At 47.2% G+C, this 17,742-nt stretch overlaps 1 pseudogene; it reads right to left on the reverse strand.

Annotated features, from left to right (window-relative positions):
* The window catches only part of LOC125518988 (uncharacterized), a 60,016-nt pseudogene extending 44,816 nt beyond the window's left edge, over positions 1-15,200 (reverse strand).
* Between the last annotated feature and the right edge of the window lie 2,542 nt (positions 15,201-17,742).

Below are 17,742 nucleotides of genomic sequence, written 5' to 3' on the forward strand. Positions count from 1 at the left end.
TGTGTAACCCTAGCCCCCTCCGGTGTCTATATAAACCGGAGGGTTTTAGTCCATAGGGAAACATACAATCATACCATAGGCTAGCTTCTAGGGTTTAGCCTCTCCGATCTCGTGGTAGAACAACTCTTGTAATACTCATATCATCAAGAATAAATCAAGTAGGACGCAGGGTTTTACCTCCATCAAGAGGGCCCGAACCTGGGTAAAACATCATGTCCCATGCCTCCTGTTATCATCCGCCTTAGACGCACAGTTCGGGACCCCCTACCCGAGATCCGCCGATTTTAACACCGACATAAAGCCTTTAGGATCTTCTTGGGTGATAGTTGTTTGATCTTGCTGAAAAAACAGAAAATTTTACGCTCACGAAAATAATTCTCATTTTTAACTAGAGAGCGATAAAATACCCATTTCTTTTGCAGTAGATCAATATACAAATTACTCAGGCCGTCCAAATTTTTCAGAATTTTTGGAGTTACATAAATATTCGAAACATCCAGATTACTACAAACTGTTCTGATTTTGACAGATTCTGTTTTCTTTGCGTTGTGTGCTTGTTTTGATGGCTCTATGGTTTTCTTTGATGAGTTTTTGCCATAGAAAAGTTAGAATACAGTACATATAATGCAAGAAAAAAATATGAATTGGTTTGATACAACACTTATAGTAGTGATTTATTTTCTTATACTAACGGATCTCACGAAGGTTTTGCCGAGTTTTGTGTGATTGCAGTTTTCAAGTTTTGGGTTATCTTACGATGGATGAAGGAATAAGGAGTAAGAAGAGCCTAAGCTTGGGGATGCCCGACATCCCCCTCTATGATCCAAAAGAGAGCAAGCAACTAAGCTTGGGGATGCCCCCGAGTGGCATCCCCTCTTTCTTCTAACAACCATCGGTATTTTACTCGAAGCTATATTTTTATTCGTCACATACTATGTGTTTTTCTTGGAGCGTCTTGTATGATATGAGTCTTTGCTTGTTTTATTTTGTGTTTTAAGTCTTGATTCCTTGCTGGACACACCTATTTCATAGAGCCAAAATTATGTCATGATTTGTTAGAATTGCTCTCTATGCTTCACTTGAATCTTTTATGAGCTATGGACTTGGTCTAGTGCTTCACTTATATTTTTTTAGCACGGTGTGCTTTAGTATTATTTAACAAATGCTCTCTTGCTTCACTTAGATTTATTTGAGAGTTAATAAAGTTTTCAAGAAGTTCTCTCTTGCTTCACTTAAATTAATTTGAGCAGAAGAAATATTATGCTCGTGATCTTCACTTATATTTGTTTGAGCTTGCCAAGAGCAACATATGAAAATTAGTCCCAAAGTGATAGATATCCAAGAAGGATATAATAAAAACTTTCATGAAGATCATTGGACAAAATAAACTTGATTCTTAGTAATAGTTTTGAGATATGATGATGTGATATGTGAGTTATTTTGATGAGTAATTATGCTTTAGTAAGAACATTGGGTTAAGGTTTGTGATTCCCTATGCAAGCATGAAAGTCAATAATTATGCAATAAATTATATCCTACTTGTGGTGCATTATTTGGTGTTAATTATGCTTAATGCTCTCTTATGAGATTATTCATTTCTTGGTTGGTCGCTTCTCAATCTTTTGCTAGCCTTCATTTTGCACTAAGTATGATCTCTACTTGTGCATCCAAAAACCTTTAAACCAGTTTTGCCACATGAGTCCACTATATCTACCTATATGCGGTATTCTTTTTCCATTCTAAGCAAATTTGTATGTGCCATCTCTAATTTTCGAAATAAACTTCTCTTTTGTGTGTTCGTTTCGCTCGCGGAGCGGTGAGGGGTGGCTAATATTTTCCATGCTAGATGTGTTATTCTCATGATGGGTGTTTATTCACTTGTCATTGCACGAGATTAAGGCAAAGGTATTAGGGATGGCCAGTCCTGAAATGAAAAATAAATTTACTTTATGTTGTCAAATAATAAATTCCTTGGGAAGTGTTGGTATGGAAGGCACCCGTGGATACGGTTAGCCATGGAAAGTGAAAGTATGGTGGAAAAAGGAATAAACTTTATTTTCTGTTTGGGAACCGCCTATTATATATCTAGCATGGAAAGTATTGGGAACTCTAAGTCGTTTTCGTTGGTGGGAAGGATACACCTCCGAAATGTTTTTTATCTCTAAGTTTTTCGCTTTGAGCTCTGTCATCTCTACAAATCCCTACTTCCCTCTGCGAAGGGACTTTCTTTTACTTTATGCAATTTTTATTTTTGAATTTGAGTCTCCATCTTCTCTTATAAAAGCACCAACTAGGAGGCACTATGATCGTAATTGAGCATTGGGTGTAGTTAATATGCGAGTGTGTTTCATGAATGGATCAATGATTGAGCATGATGGGCTAGGGATAGCTTATTTTAGCATTGATATTTTGAAAGACATAGTTGCTTGTTGATATTCTTAAGTATTTAAATTATCATGTCAAAACTAGACCATTGCTTTGAACAACATAAAAGTCCAAATATCCATGCTATAAAGAAAAGAATATGATATGACATAATAGGCAGCATTCCACATCAAATTTTTTGTTTTTATCACTTACCTACTCGAGGACGAGTAGGAGTTAAGCTTGGGGATGTTGATACGTCTCCAACGTATCTATAATTTTTGATTGTTCAATGTTGTTATATTATCAATCTTGGATGTTTTATAATCATTTTATATCATTTTTGGTACTAACCTATTGACATAGTGCCAAGTGCTAGTTGCTCTTTTTTGCATGTTTTTACATCGCAGAAAATCAATACCAAACGGAGTCCAAATGACACGAAACTTTATAGAGATTTTTTAAGGACCAGAAGACACCTAATAGGACCTGGCTGCGCCTGGGGGGTACTCCGACGAGAGCACAACCCACCAGGGCGCGCTAGGAGGCCCATGCGTTCCCTGGTTGGTTGTGCCCACCTCGGGTGCCCCCAGGACCGCCTCTTTGCTCTATAAATACCCCAATATTCCCAAAACCCTAGGGGAGTCGACGAAATATTGATCCAGCCGCCATAGAGTCCAGAACCACCATATCCAATCTAGACACCATCTCGAATGGGGTTCACCACCTCCATTGGTGCCTCTCCAATGATGTGTGAGTAGTTCTTTGTAGACCTTCGGGTTCGTAGTTAGTAGCTAGATGGCTTCCTCTCTCTCGTTGAATTCTCAATACAATGGTCTCTTGGAGATCCATATGATGTAACTCTTTTTGCGGTGTGTTTGTTGGGATCTGATGAACTTTGAGTTTATGATCAGTTATATCTTTTTATATCCATGAAACTATTTGAGTTTCTTTGATCTCTTTTATACATGATCTCTTATAGCCTCGTATTTTTTATCGGATATTTGGGTTTTGTTTGGCCAACTTGATCTATTTATCTTGCAATGGGAAGAGGTGCTTTGTAGTGGGTTCGATCTTACGGTGCTTGACCCCGGTGACAGAAGGGGAACCGACACGTATGTATTGTTGCTACTAAGGATAAAACGATGGGGTCTATATCTACATAGATAGATCTTGTCTACATCATGCCATCGTTCTTATTGTATTACTGCGTTTCTCCACGAACTTAATACACTAGATGCATGCTGGATAGCGGTCGATGTGTGGAGTAATAGTAGTCGATGCAGGCAGGAGTCGGTCTACTAATCTTGGACGTGATGCCTATATAAAGATCATTGCATGGATATCGTCATGATTATTTGAAGTTCTATCAATTGCCCAATAGTAATTTGTTCACCCACCGTTTGCTATTTTTCTCGAGAGAAGCCACTAGTGAAACCTATGACCCCCGAGTCTCTTTCTCATATTATTTGCCTTTACGGTCTACTTTTCCTTTGCATTTATTTTCAGATCTGTTAAACCAAAAATACAAAAATACTGTGCTGCACTTTATTTTATTTGCGATCTATTTATTCAATCTATTACAACTTTATCCCGTCCGTTTGCCAATTTCTGGCGCCGTTACTCGAAAGGGATTGACAACCCCTTTAACACGCCGGGTTGCGAGTGGTTGTTATTTGTGTGCAGGGGCTGTTTACATTGTGTTGCTTGGTTCTCCTACTGGTTGGATAACCTTGGTTTCCTCACTGAGGGAAATACCTACCGTCGTTGTGCTGCATCGTCCCTTCCTCTTTGGGGAAATACCGATGTAGTCCTAGCCAACATCAATGATATCCAAGGCAATGATCATGAATATAGGCATCACGTCCAAGATTAGTAGACCAAAACGATTTTGCATCTACTAGTATTACTCTACACATCGACCGCTGTCCAGCATGCATCTAGTGTATTAAGTTCATGGAGAAACAGAGTAATGTAATAAGAACGATGACATGATATAGACAAGATCTATTCATGTAGGAATAGACCCCATCTTTTTATCCTTAATAGAAATGGTACATGCGTGCCTCACTAACCCTTTTGTCACTGGGTGAGGACACCGCAAGATCGAACCCATCACAAAGCACCTCTTCCCATTGCAAGAAAAATCGACCTAGTCGGCCTAACTAAACCAAAGATTCAGAGAAGAAATATGAGGCTATAAATAATCATGCATATAAGAGATCAAAGAAGACTCAAATAATATTCATGGATAAAATCTGATCATAAACTTGAACTACATCGAATCCCAACAAACACACCGCAAAAAGTCATTACATCAAATAGATCTCCAAGAGACCATTGTATTGAGAATCAAAATGAGAGAAGAAGCCATTTAGCTACTGCCTACGGACCCGTAGGTCTATGGTGAACTACTCACGCATCATCGGAGGAGCACCAATGAGGATGATGAACCCTTCCATGATCGTGTTCTCCTCCGGCGGAGTGCCGGAATAGGGCTCTAGATTGGATCTCGTGGTTCTGGAACTTGCAGCGACTTGAATTGTGTTTCATCGACTCCCCTAGGATTCTGAAATATTTGGGTATTTATAGAGATGAGAGGCGCTTGAGGAGACCCCCGTGGGCCCCACAACCCATCACGGTGCGCTAGGGGCCTCTGGCGCGCCCTGGTGTCTTGTGGGCCCCACAGGCTCCCCCAAGTGCTTCCTTGGCTTCCAAGTTGTCTTCTGGTCCAAAAAAATCTCCAAAAAGTTTCATTGTGTTTGGACTCCGTTTGGTATGGATATTCTGCGAAGTAAAAAACAAGAAAAAAACAGCAACTGGCACCGGGCACTAGGTCAATAGGTTAGTCCCAGAAAATGATATAAAGTTGCCATAAAATGAATATAAAACATCCAAGATTGATAATATAACAACATGGAACAAGCAGAAATTATAGATACGTTGGAGACATATCACGCCTTGCCTCACAAGGGATGACCTGAGAAAAATTGAAATAAAGAACTAGCTAGTTAGACAATTTTGGGGACAACCGTATACATCATATGAAACTCAATCAGAACATGTTCAAGTAAAACATATCGTTCTAGTGATAAAGTCATTTGGGAGATCTATGAAGAACTTCTTGTACCTTTGGCATCTCACTAAACCAAAGGCCTCACATGGGGGCATCCATTTACTGCTTTCATCAAGTTAGCAAAAATAAGCATACATAACAGATAAATAGATATAATGCAACATGTGTTGTTAGTGTGGACTAGAGCTACCTGAGGGAGTCCTGGATTAGGGGGTCTCCGGACAGCCGGACTGTTGGACTATGAAGATACGAGATTGAAGACTTCGTCCCGTGTCCGGATGGGACTCTACTTGGCATGGAAGGCAAGCTAGGCAATACAGATATGTATATCTCCTCCTTTGTAACCGACCTTGTGTAACCCTAGCCCCTTCCGGTGTCTATATAAACCAGAGGGTTTTAGTCCGTAGGACAACATACAATCATACCATAGGCTAGCTTCTAGGGTTTAGCCTCTCCGATCTCGTGGTAGATCAACTCTTGTACTACTCATATTATCAAGAGTAAATCAAGAAGGACGTAGGCTTTTACCTCCATCAAGAGGGCCCGAACCTGGGTAAAACATCGTGTCCCTTGCCTCCTGTTACCATTCGCCTTAGACGCACAGTTCGGGACCCCCTACCCGAGATCCGCCGGTTTTGACACCGACATTGGTGCTTTCGTTGAGAGTTCCTCTGTGTCGTCATCATTAGGCTTGATGGCTCCCTCAATCATCGATAGCGATGCAGTTCAGGGTGAGACTTTTCTCCCCGAACAGATCTTTGTGTTCGGCGGCTTCGCACTGCGGGCCAACTCGCTTGGCCATCTGGAGCAGATCGAGAGTTACGCCCCTGGTCACCAGGTCAGGTTTGGAAGCTTAAACTACACGGTCAATATCCGCGGAGACTTGATCTTCGACGGATTCGAGCCCCTGCCTAGTGCGCCACACGGTCACGATGAGCATGATTTAGCTCTGCCATCGGACAGTGTTCAGGAGATCGCGCCGGCAACCACTCCGACCCTCAATTCGGAGCCAGATGCGCCATCCATAGACGGGTGGATAGACCCCGCCACGGAGGCCGCACTCTCATCGGCGATCGAGCCGAGTATCGACCTTACCCTTCACGGGAGCCGTGACGCCGAACTACCGGATTCTTCCCCGGCCACGGACTCCGAACCGCCTGTGCCCGTGCCTATCGAATCTAACTGGGTGCCGATCATGGGGTTTACCTCTGCGGATATTTTTCAGCACTCGCCCTTCGGCGACATACTGAACTCATTAAGGTCTCTCTCCTTGTCAGGAGAGTCCTGGCCGAACTATGTCCGGCAGGATTGGGATGCGGATGACGAAGAAATTCGCCGCCCACCCACCACCCACTTAGTAGCCACTGTCGACGATTTGACCGACATGCTCGACTTTGACTCCGAAGACATCGACGGCATGGACGACGATGCAGGAGGCGAACAAGAACCACTGCCCACAGGGCACTGGACAGCCACCTCGTCATATGACATATATATGGTGGACACACCCAAAGAAGGCAATGGTGACAGGACAGTGGGGGATGGCCCCTCCAAGAAGCAACCCAAGCGCCGACGTCAGCGGCGCCGCTCTAAGTCTCTCCAAAGCAAAAGCGGTGACACTGGCACAGGAGATAATAGCACTCCGGACAGTGCCGAAGACGACAACAATCCCCTCCAGCAAGATTTAGGGCAGGAGGATGGAGAAGCCAGCCCCCTCGAGAGAGAGGCGGATGGAGAGGCGGAGGATGATAATTACATGCCTCCCTCCGAAGACGAGGCAAGCCTCGATGATGACGAATTCATCGTGCCCAAGGATCCCGTCGAACAAGAGCGCTTCAAGCGTCAGCTTATAGCCACGACAAATAGCCTTAAGAAAAAGCAACAGCAACTTCAAGCTGATCAAGATTTGCTAGCTGACAGATGGACTGAAGTCCTTGCGGCTGAGGAATATAAACTCGAACGCCCCTCCAAGAGTTACCCAAAGCGCAGGTTGCTACCCCGACTGGAGGAGGAAGCACCAAAATCTACAGCGTATGACGCGGCTGATCGGCCACCTTGTGGCCGCGACAGAGAGACATTTCAGCCAAAAGCTCAGCCCGCACCCCGACACCACTCAAATAAAAATGTCAAGACATGGGGAAATACGCCAGACCTGCGAGACATATTGGAGGACAAAGCAAAACACGCAAGGTCGATCTACGGATCGCGAGGGCGCGCCACTATGCGAGACGATAACCGTCATGCCGGATACAGTAAAAGTAAGTCCGGCCAGGCCAAACACAGCGGACAAGACTCATTTGAGCTGTGTCGTGATATAACCCAGTACAGAGGCGCCGGACACCCCCTATGCTTCACAGACGAAGTAATGGATCATCAAATCCTAGAGGGTTTCAAACCCACAAATATAGAATCATACGATGGCACAACAAATCCTGCGGTATGGATCGAGGACTTCCTCCTGCGCATCCACATGGCCCGCTGTGATGATCTACACGCCATCAAATACCTCCCACTTAAACTCAAAGGACCACCTCGGCATTGGCTCAACAGCCTGCCAGCAGAATCCATTGGCTGTTGGGAAGATCTGGAAGCCGCATTCCTTGACAACTTCCAGGGCACTTATGTGCGACCACCAGATGCCGATGACTTGAGCCACATAATTCAGCAGCCAGAGGAATCGGCCAGGCAATTCTGGACGCGGCTCCTAACAAAGAAAAATCAAATTGTCAACTGTCCGGATGCATAGGCCCTAGCAGCTTTTAAGCACAACATCCGCGACGAGTGGCTCGCCCGGCACCTTGGCCAGGAAAAGCCGAAATATATGGCAGCCCTCACGACACTCATGATCCGCTTTTGCGTGGGAGAAGACAGCTGGCTGGCTCGCAGCAATAACATATCAAAGAACCATGGTACTTCGGATACCAAGGATGGCAATGGCAGGTCACGTCGCAACAAACACAAGCGCCGCATTAACAGCAACAATACCGAGGATACGGTAGTCAATGCTGGATTCAAAGGCTCTAAACCCAGTCAGCAGAAAAAGCCATTCAAAAGAAGCACTCCGGGCCCGTCCAGTTTGGACCGTATACTCGACCGCTCGTGTCAAATACATGGCACCCCCGACAAGCCAGCCAACCACACCAACAGGGATTGTTGGGTGTTCAAGCAGGCCGGCAAGTTAAATGCCAAAAACAAAGATAAGGGGTCACATAGCGATGACGAGGAGGAGCCCCGGCAGCCAAACACCGGAGGACAGAAGAGGTTCCCCCCACAAGTGCGGATGGTGAACATGATATACGCAACCCACATCCCAAGAGGGAGCGGAAGCGTGCGCTAAGGGACGTATATCCGTTGGAGCCAGTCGGCCCAAAGTTCAACCCATGGTCCTCTTGTCCGATCACCTTCAATCGCAGGGACCACCCCACTAGTATCCGTCATGGCGGATTCGCCGCACTGGTCCTAGACCCAATCATTGATGGATTTCACCTCACTCGAGTCCTTATGGATGGTGGCAGCAGCCTGAACCTGCTTTATCAGGACACAGTGCGCAAAATGGGTATAGACCCCTCAAGGATCAAACCCACAAAAATGACCTTCAAAGGCGTCATACCAGGTGTAGAGGCCCATTGCACAGGCTCAGTCACACTGGAAGTGGTCTTCGGATCCTCGGATAACTTCCGAAACGAGGAGTTAATCTTCGATATAGTCCCGTTCCGCAGCGGCTATCATGCACTGCTCGGGCAAACCGCATTTGCGAGATTCAATGCGGTACCGCATTATGCATACCTCAAGCTCAGGATGCCAGGACCTCGGGGGGTCATCACAGTCAATGGAAACACAGAGCGCTCTCTCCGCACGGAGGAGCACACTGCGGCCCTCGCAGCAGAAGCGCAAAGCAGCCTCTTAAGGCAATCCATCAGTTCGGCGATTCAAGACCCGGACACCTTCAAGCGCGCCCAGAGTAATTGGCAACAAGACCGCCTGGCACGTTCCGAGCTCGCATAGCAATGCGGCCCCCACCCCAGTACCAGCCAAACGATGAAATCCGTGCCACGCGTACATAATTATGCATTAAAAATACCATGGGCGCAGGTGGGGAGGGGAGCACAACTACGGCACGCCCCAAGACGCGGCTCAACCGCACTAGGGGCTTCCCGCTTTGTTATTTTTCTCTCTTTGAGGACTTTAATCTCTGGAAACCCTGTCCGGTAGTATGATTGCCGGACACATGATGCAACAACCAAGGAGGCAGAAAGCTACGTCGCACCATGGAACTCCCAGGTGGTCTCTGACAACGAGTGAAATACCTGCTTTAAATACCATTCCCCAGCTTGCCCTTGGAAGGGACATGTCAAATAGTCCTACTTTTTGCTTATCGCACTACTTGTATCATTCTGCTTTAACGCACCTTTTTGAATAAACAATGCATAGCACTAGACTATTATCACATTCTCTATTCTTCTTTATATATATATATGTTCATTCATGACATCCAGCACCCGTACACTCTGGTACGCCAGGGGCTTAAGCATACCCCACAATACAGCGTGAGAAGTCCGAACACTTTCGAGAGTGCGGCACCCCGAACTTATAGCATTATATGCATTAGCTCCGAATCATGCCTTGGGTCAATAGTTGGGTTTGCCTGGCTCCCATGTTTTGGTACCTTACGTTCCGTTATATCGGCTAAGGTAGCACTGGGAGAACTACTGTTATTGTGCCCCAGTTCAGCTGGGCTAAGCACCTCAGTAGAGAAAGCTAAAATTGACTGTCATGATAAGGCGAGAGCCGGTCGCTGTTCAAGAGGTCTCGAGTCCCTAAAGACTTATGCCGCTTAGAGCGAGGAGTCGGCTTTGTCCGGCTTAAGGCGTGTATAGCGTCCCGAATTCGGCCTTCCGAATACTAGGGGCTTTGCCAAAATTTAAAATTGTAGAATTCTATGGCTAAGTGAGAGTGATAAAGCATTATAGTCCGGTTGCCTTGTTCGTTGTGCTGAGCACCTCCCTCGAATGACCCAACAATGGGAAAAAGAGTGCTCAGGTTTATCCCGAACACCCCAACACTCGTGGCATGGGGGAAGAAGCTGACAACTGGCCATCTCTCAGATTTGATAAACAGTCGCACAGAAGGTAATATTTTAAATTCAAACAAGCATTGCATAGCGCATATGAACAAGTTTTCATAATACAGGATCACACGAGCAAGTTCATTCAAAAATTACATCTTTTGCACACTCGTCCGCCACAAGATGGGCACCCTTCAAGAGACCCCCATAATACATTTCGGGGTGGCGATGCTCCTTGCCCTGCGGCGGCCCCTCCTTCACCAGCTTCTCAGCATCCATCTTGTCCCAGTGCACCTTTGCATGGGCAAAATCCCGGCGGGCACCTTCTATACAGACGGACCGCTTGATGACTTCCAGCCGTAGGCAGGCATCCACAAGACGCCTCACCAGGCCGAAGTAGCTGTTGGGAAGGGAGTCACCAGGCACATCCATACTATAAAGCCCTTCATGTCCTGTTCGGCCGCCTTGTGCAGCTCGACCAGTTGCTTTAGCTGGTCACTCATAGGCATCGGGTGTTCGGTCCCAGTATACTGAGACCAGAACAACTTCTCCGTCGAGCTTCCCTCCTCGGCCTGGTAAAATTTCGCGGCATCCGACACGCTATGGAGCAAATCCGTGAATGCTCCTGGAGAGCTCCGGACTCGGGTAAGTAACAAGTAATTTACTTTTACATGCTTGCTTTGCGTATTGAATGCCTTACCCGCCGCTATCCTCCTCATCGCCTCAATCTCCTGGAGGGCCTTTTGGGCTTCAGCCTTGGCATTCTTTGCGCTCTCGAGGGCCGCAGCAAGCTCAGACTCTCGCGTCTTCGAGTCAAGCTCCAAAGCCTCGTGCTTCATCACGAGAGCCTGGAGCTCTTGCTGCACCTCACCCACCCGTGCCTCTTGCTTTTCCCGCTCAGTGCGCTCCTTGGCCGCTTTGTCTTCGGCCTCGGACAACGCTTGCTTCAGGGTCGCCACTTCGGTCGTGGCCCCTGGCACATTCATGATGATCCTGTCATTTCACAACCACATTTTCTTTTATATACATAGACAAGGTATTACTTACCTTTGTTCTCCTCGAGCTGCCTCTTGGCAAGGCCGAGCTCTTTGTCGGACCCCTCGAGGTCCTGCTTCAGTGTGGCGACCTCCGCAGTCAGTGCGGCAGAGGTCAGCAGCGAAGCCTGCATACACATACAGACATACTTATATTAGACTCCTGCATATATTATTTGATCCTCTATTCGGCTTTTCTTTGTGAACACCGAACAGAGCATCATGGGCTACTGTCTATGCGGTAATATTTTTCCTATATTTTAAATACTTACCTCAAAGCCTGTTAGAAGGCTGTCACAGGCTTCAGTCAGTCCTCTCTTGGCGGACTGAACCTTCTTGATCACCGCACTCATAATAGTGCGGTGCTCTTCGTCGATGGAAGCACCGCGAAGCGCTCCCAGCAGGTTGTCCGGTGCCTCTGGATGGAAAGAGGTCACTGGCACGGGCGTCTTGCCCCTTTTGGAAGGGGGCCGCCTGCCCGAGTTCGGAACCACTAGAGGTTCCGGCGCAGTGTTCGGCTGAGAGCCGAACTTGGAGCCCCCGGGAGCCTTGCTCCCTTTGCTCCTGGAGTCCGGAAGGTCGCCTTGAGGCGCCTCCGAGACTGTCTCCCCCCGGCTCGGTGCCCCCTGAGACAGTACCTCGGCATTGTCCGTAGGGCAAGGAGAGGTGGCGGTTGGAAGTGTATCACTATTCATGTCCGACGAGTCCAAGGAACCGTCCGACGATGATACATCAATACGGACTTGGGGCGGACTGCATAATCATATTCGACGTTAGGAGAAGCAGTGCCGCAAAGGTATGCTATGAGTTACTCTGGTATCCGAATACTTACGACTTCGCTAGGGGCTTGGCCCTGAGCAGCCACTCGTCTTCGCCGTCGGCGGCGGTGGTGGAACAGTCCGGAAGGAGAGTCCTTCCCTTATTGGACCCTTCGGCCTCCCCGGTTGGGGCGGCCTTCCTCTTCTTGTCTCCCCCGGTAGGAGGGGGAGAGTCTTCGTCTTCCTTCTCCTCGTTTTCGTGGGAGGAGTGCGTCTCAGAGTTATCAGACGATGAGTCTGATACCACCTGGCGCCGGGAACTCTTTCGGGTTCCCTTGGCCTTCTTCTTGGTCTTATCTGGCACCTCATAAGGAGCCGGAGTCCGCATCTCCGTCAAGAGAGTGTCCGCAGGGTCTTCGGGCAGAGGGGCCGGACAGTTGATCTGCTCCGATGTCTCCACCCATTCCTGTCAGAGGCATGGGAGCTCGGACCCCGCACATGGTTAAGCTATGGGAAATAAATATCCTACTAGATGTACAGAACTTACCGGATTCGCAGGGCGCTTCGCGCTTAGCCCGCGGTCCTCGGTGAGAGAGGGAGGGACCTCGGCACCCTTGAACAACACCCTCCAGACATCTTTGTGCGTCGTGTCGAAGAGCTCGCTTAGAGTCTGGTGCCGGGCCGGGTCGAACTCCCATAAGTTGAAATCCCGTTGTTGACACGGGAGGATCCGGCGGAAGAGCATGACCTGGACTATGTTGACAAGCTTAAGTTTCTTTCTTGTCATGTTCCGGATACACTTATGGAGTCCGTCCAGCTCCACCGATGAACCCCAGGACAGGCCCTTCTCCTTCTAGGAAGTGAGCCGCGTGGGGATTCCGGATCGAAACTCGGGGGCTGCCACCCAGTTGGTGTCGCACGGCTCGGTGATGTAGAACCACCCCGATTGCCACCCCTTTATGGTCTCCACGAAGGAGCCCTCGAGCCATATAATGTTGGGCATTTTGCCCACCATGGCTCTGCCGCATTCCGCTTGTTGGCCGCCCACCACCTTCGGCTTGATATTGAAGGTCTTCAGCCACATGCCGAAGTGGGGCCGGATGCGGAGGAAAGCCTCGCACACGACGATGAACGCCGAGATGTTGAGGATGAAATTCAGGGCCAGATCATGAAAGTCCAGCCCATAATAGAACATGAGGCGCGGACGAATGGATGGAGGGGAAACCCCAGTCCGCGGACGAAGTGGGGGAGGAAAACCACCCTTTCGTGAGGTTCCGGGGTAGGGACGACCTGCCCCACGGCTGTCAGCCGGTGCGCGATATCCGCAGCTAAGTATCCGGCTCCACGTAACTTTTTGATGTGCCCCTCCGTGACGGAGGAGGCCATCCACTTGCCTCCCGCTCCGGACATGTTTGGAGAGAGTTGAGGAGGAGGATGCAGACTTGGGCACTGGAGCTTGAGTGCGCGAGAATGGATGAGCAAGGAGGAAGAAGGCGTGGGTAGAAAAAGGTGAGATCTTATCCCTTTATAAGGGCGGATTAAACTATGCGCCCCCACTAGACTGGTAAAACTCGCTTATCCCCCAAGCGTCGCAATTGATGGCGCGGTTGGGTTACCCACGCCCGTATTAATGAGAATCCCATAATAAGGGGAGCACGATCTCTGCCTTGACAAGACGTGTCAAGAAACCGCCTCGCGTTATGTGCGGGGGCTGGTTAAAGAAAAACGGTTCGAATAATTACCTGGCCATGGCGTGATGTCATGCTACCAAAACGTGTCAGCAGATTAGATTTGTGGAAATATTATTCTCTCTACGGTGGTATGTGGAACTTATTTTGCAGGGTCGGACACTATCCTTGTATTCAAATTCTTCCGTGGTGTATTCGGAGGAGGAACCCACCTTGCAATGCCGAAGACAACACTGCACGCCGGACTCATCGTCATTGAAGTCTGGTTCAGGGGCTACTGAGGGAGTCCTGGATTAGGGGGTCTCCGGACAGCCGGACTATATCCTTTGGCCGGACTGTTGGACTATGAAGATACGAGATTGAAGACTTCGTCCCGTGTCCGGATGGGACTCTACTTGGCGTGGAAGGCAAGCTAGGCAATACGGATATGTATATCTCCTCCTTTGTAACCGACCTTGTGTAACCCTAGCCCCTTCCGGTGTCTATATAAACCGGAGGATTTTAGTCCGTAGGACAACATACAATCATACCATAGGCTAGCTTCTAGGGTTTAACCTCTCCGATCTCGTGGTAGATCAACTCTTGTACTACTCATATTATCAAGAATAAATCAAGCAGGACGTAGGGTTTTACCTCCATCAAGAGGGCCCGAACCTGGGTAAAACATCGTGTGCCCTGCCTCCTGTTACCATTTGCCTTAGACGCACAGTTTGGGACCCCCTACCCGAGATCTGCCGGTTTTGACACCGACACTACCCGTCCATCTAGATATTAAGACATACTTGTAATTAAGCAATTCTACAAGCCATGCATAGTTCAAACATAAAACATGCATTAAGTTAAACAATTCATACGAAATAGGCTACCCATCTAGCAAGCTATTGAGGGTCCGACCTCGTGGTTGTCCCTAGTGGACCTACGACACCTCTGCTGACCCTCCTCCTGATGCTCCAAGGCATCCCAGTCTATAGGATCCTCCTCCGCGCTCATCTTGGTTGCATACTGAAGTAGCATCATCTTGTTTGTCTCCACGAGTTTCTCATCTCTCGCAAGCTCGGTCACCAATGGGTCAAAGAACTGCTTCTCGGCATGTTTGCTCTCCTTCTCCTCGGCCTTAGTGCATATCCTCATGCCCTCCGGTGCAAGGAACTCTGCGTACTCAGGACACTCAGGGAAGTTCAGAATCGCCCTTTCCTGATAGAACTCTACCGCCATGGCATCATAGGTGCGCGCCGCAAACTCCGGTGTGTCCCAATGGCCAAGCTCGTTGACGACATTGTCCTTCCTAATGGTCGCATAGTACTTATTCCCCTTCGGTCGCGCACCGCGAAACTTCGGAGCCGTCTGTGACGGTGCATATATAACTAACAAGTTAGTAAAAATTGGGCATATTGATGAGTAACTGCAAACCTACAATCAACAATGTAACTAAACGTACACTACAACTACACTAAAATCTTAAAGTACAACTACACTAAATTCTTTCACTACGAATACACTACATAGAACTATAGTAAAACTACACTAAAATCATATACTATGATCTTACACTAAAAATTGTACACTACTCTTACACAAAAAATTCTACACTACTCTTACACAAAAAATGCCACACTACTTTACACTAAAAATTCTACATTACCCATACACTAAAAATCTTGCACTATAACTGCACTAAAATCTTACACTATAACTACACTAAAATCTTATAGTACAGTCTTACACAAAAAATTCTACACTACGCTTACACAAAAAGTCGTACACTATTACACTGAAAATTCTACACAACTCTTACACTACAAATTGTACACTACTATTACACAAAAAAGTCTACACTACCTAGAGCTCACCGGTGGTGGTGGAGATGGCGAGGAGGCGTTGCGGGGTGGAGACGATGGGGGCGTTGCGGGGGTGGGGGTAGAGGCGACAGCGAGGGGGAGACGTAGGTGGAGAAGAAAAAATGGCGACAGGGGCGGGGAAGATGATGAGAGGGGGAACATAGGCGGAGAAGACAGAGGCGGCTACGAGTACTTGACGGCGGTGACGAAGACGGCGGCTGGGGATGCTGTCGGCGGCGGCGGTGGCGCGGGGTGTGGATTTGAAGTGGGTGGGTGGTTAATTGATTTGGGGGCCAGCACTGCAATTGCTGGCGTTGGCCGACGTGGTCCACACCATTGCTATTGTTTTATGATTTTATTGAACTTTTTTACTTTTATTTGTTGGACACATTGTTTTTATTTTCCTATAGATGTTTAGTTTATTATTTTGTTGTGTTATTATTCTATTATTATTTTAATTTAATATTTTATTTTATTATTTTGCGTGTATATATATACATATTAAAATATAGTTCAAGACGAATAATTAGAACGACATCGATCTCATTAATCTGGCCTAGATACATAATAGTTGAAGGATGAAAACAATAACAAATATATATAGCTTCTACTACTTCATCTACACTAAGAACATCATCAGTGTAATGACTCCTACGAGAAGAAATGCTGCCACCGATCAAGCTGAGAGAACAAGGCCAAGCATAACACCAGTTAAAAGCGCATATCGAAACATCTTTTAATTTGGCGGCGCATCACATCATTCTTGAGCTGCATCTCATCTATCTGCTGCCTCAGTGGTCCAATGAAGTACTCGAGCAACTCGCTTACGTACTTCTGCACGAGATCAACCCATATCCACATGTAGCAATATTTTGTCACCGGTGCCCGTGGATCAAGGTTGTCAGAATCGCGATTTTGAATCGGATCAGAGCTCCGATGGTAAGATCGCAAATTATAGAATCTTCACTATCAGGATCGTAGAAACGTAGATTCTATGAACTAAAATCGTAGAATCATAGGGGTTAGTTTGGATCGTAAAGTCGTAGAATCGTATAACAGAATCGCGATTCTGACAACCTTGCCGTGGATCACAATATACATACACATATTCATGTGAGTGACACTAGACGATAGAGTTAAATTGTGCAAATTAGCATAAATAGACCGGGAGGGTGTTTTCTGTCATATTAACTTTCCACATTTAGCGCATATATAGTACTCTCACTCTGGATTCCATTTTGTGTGCGACATATGCTTATCAGCAGGGCGTCGACAGCCGCAAAGCAGCACAGGTGCCCTCGCTCAATTCCCGGTAGCTTCGGCGCCGGTGGCGTAGCTGCCGGATCAAACGGCCGACGTGCTACAGTGGGATGATTCATCGGACAGGGCCGACCACATTGGCCGTGGTGAGCTCATGCCGTAGCCAATGGGGCCAGAGGAGAGCCCGACCAAGGCGGCAGAGTCCCAAACTTTTGACACGCCTCGTCGACGTGGACTCGCACAGGCTCATGCCAATTCGACAAGCTCCGGTGGGTCCATTGTCACCAAAGCAACTAGCTAAGAGGGAGTAGAATTTTCTGCAGAATAGAAGTGAATGTATTTGAGAAACAAGGGCTGCCAACACTTCTATATATAAGCAAAACTTAGTGCTGGCGTGCTCAAAGAGGGTAGGACAACACTATATACCTTATCTATGGCGTGTATTCAAATCCCACGCCAGCAGTATCTTCCAACTGGTTAGCACAGCTGGGCCCACATAGTAGTGACGTCTCGCAAAATATCCACGCCAGCACGACCAATATATAGCTAGCGTGCAAATTACACCAACCAAATAGTGCCCGTGTTGATGGAAAATGGTGCGCCACCAACGAAGTTGTGGTTAGACATTTTTTTCACTGGTGCTACTTGGAGCTATATTT

This window comes from Triticum urartu, chromosome 7A (assembly GCF_056163025.1).
Source record: "Triticum urartu cultivar PI428250 chromosome 7A, HENAU_Tu73, whole genome shotgun sequence".
NCBI lineage: Eukaryota > Viridiplantae > Streptophyta > Magnoliopsida > Poales > Poaceae > Triticum > Triticum urartu.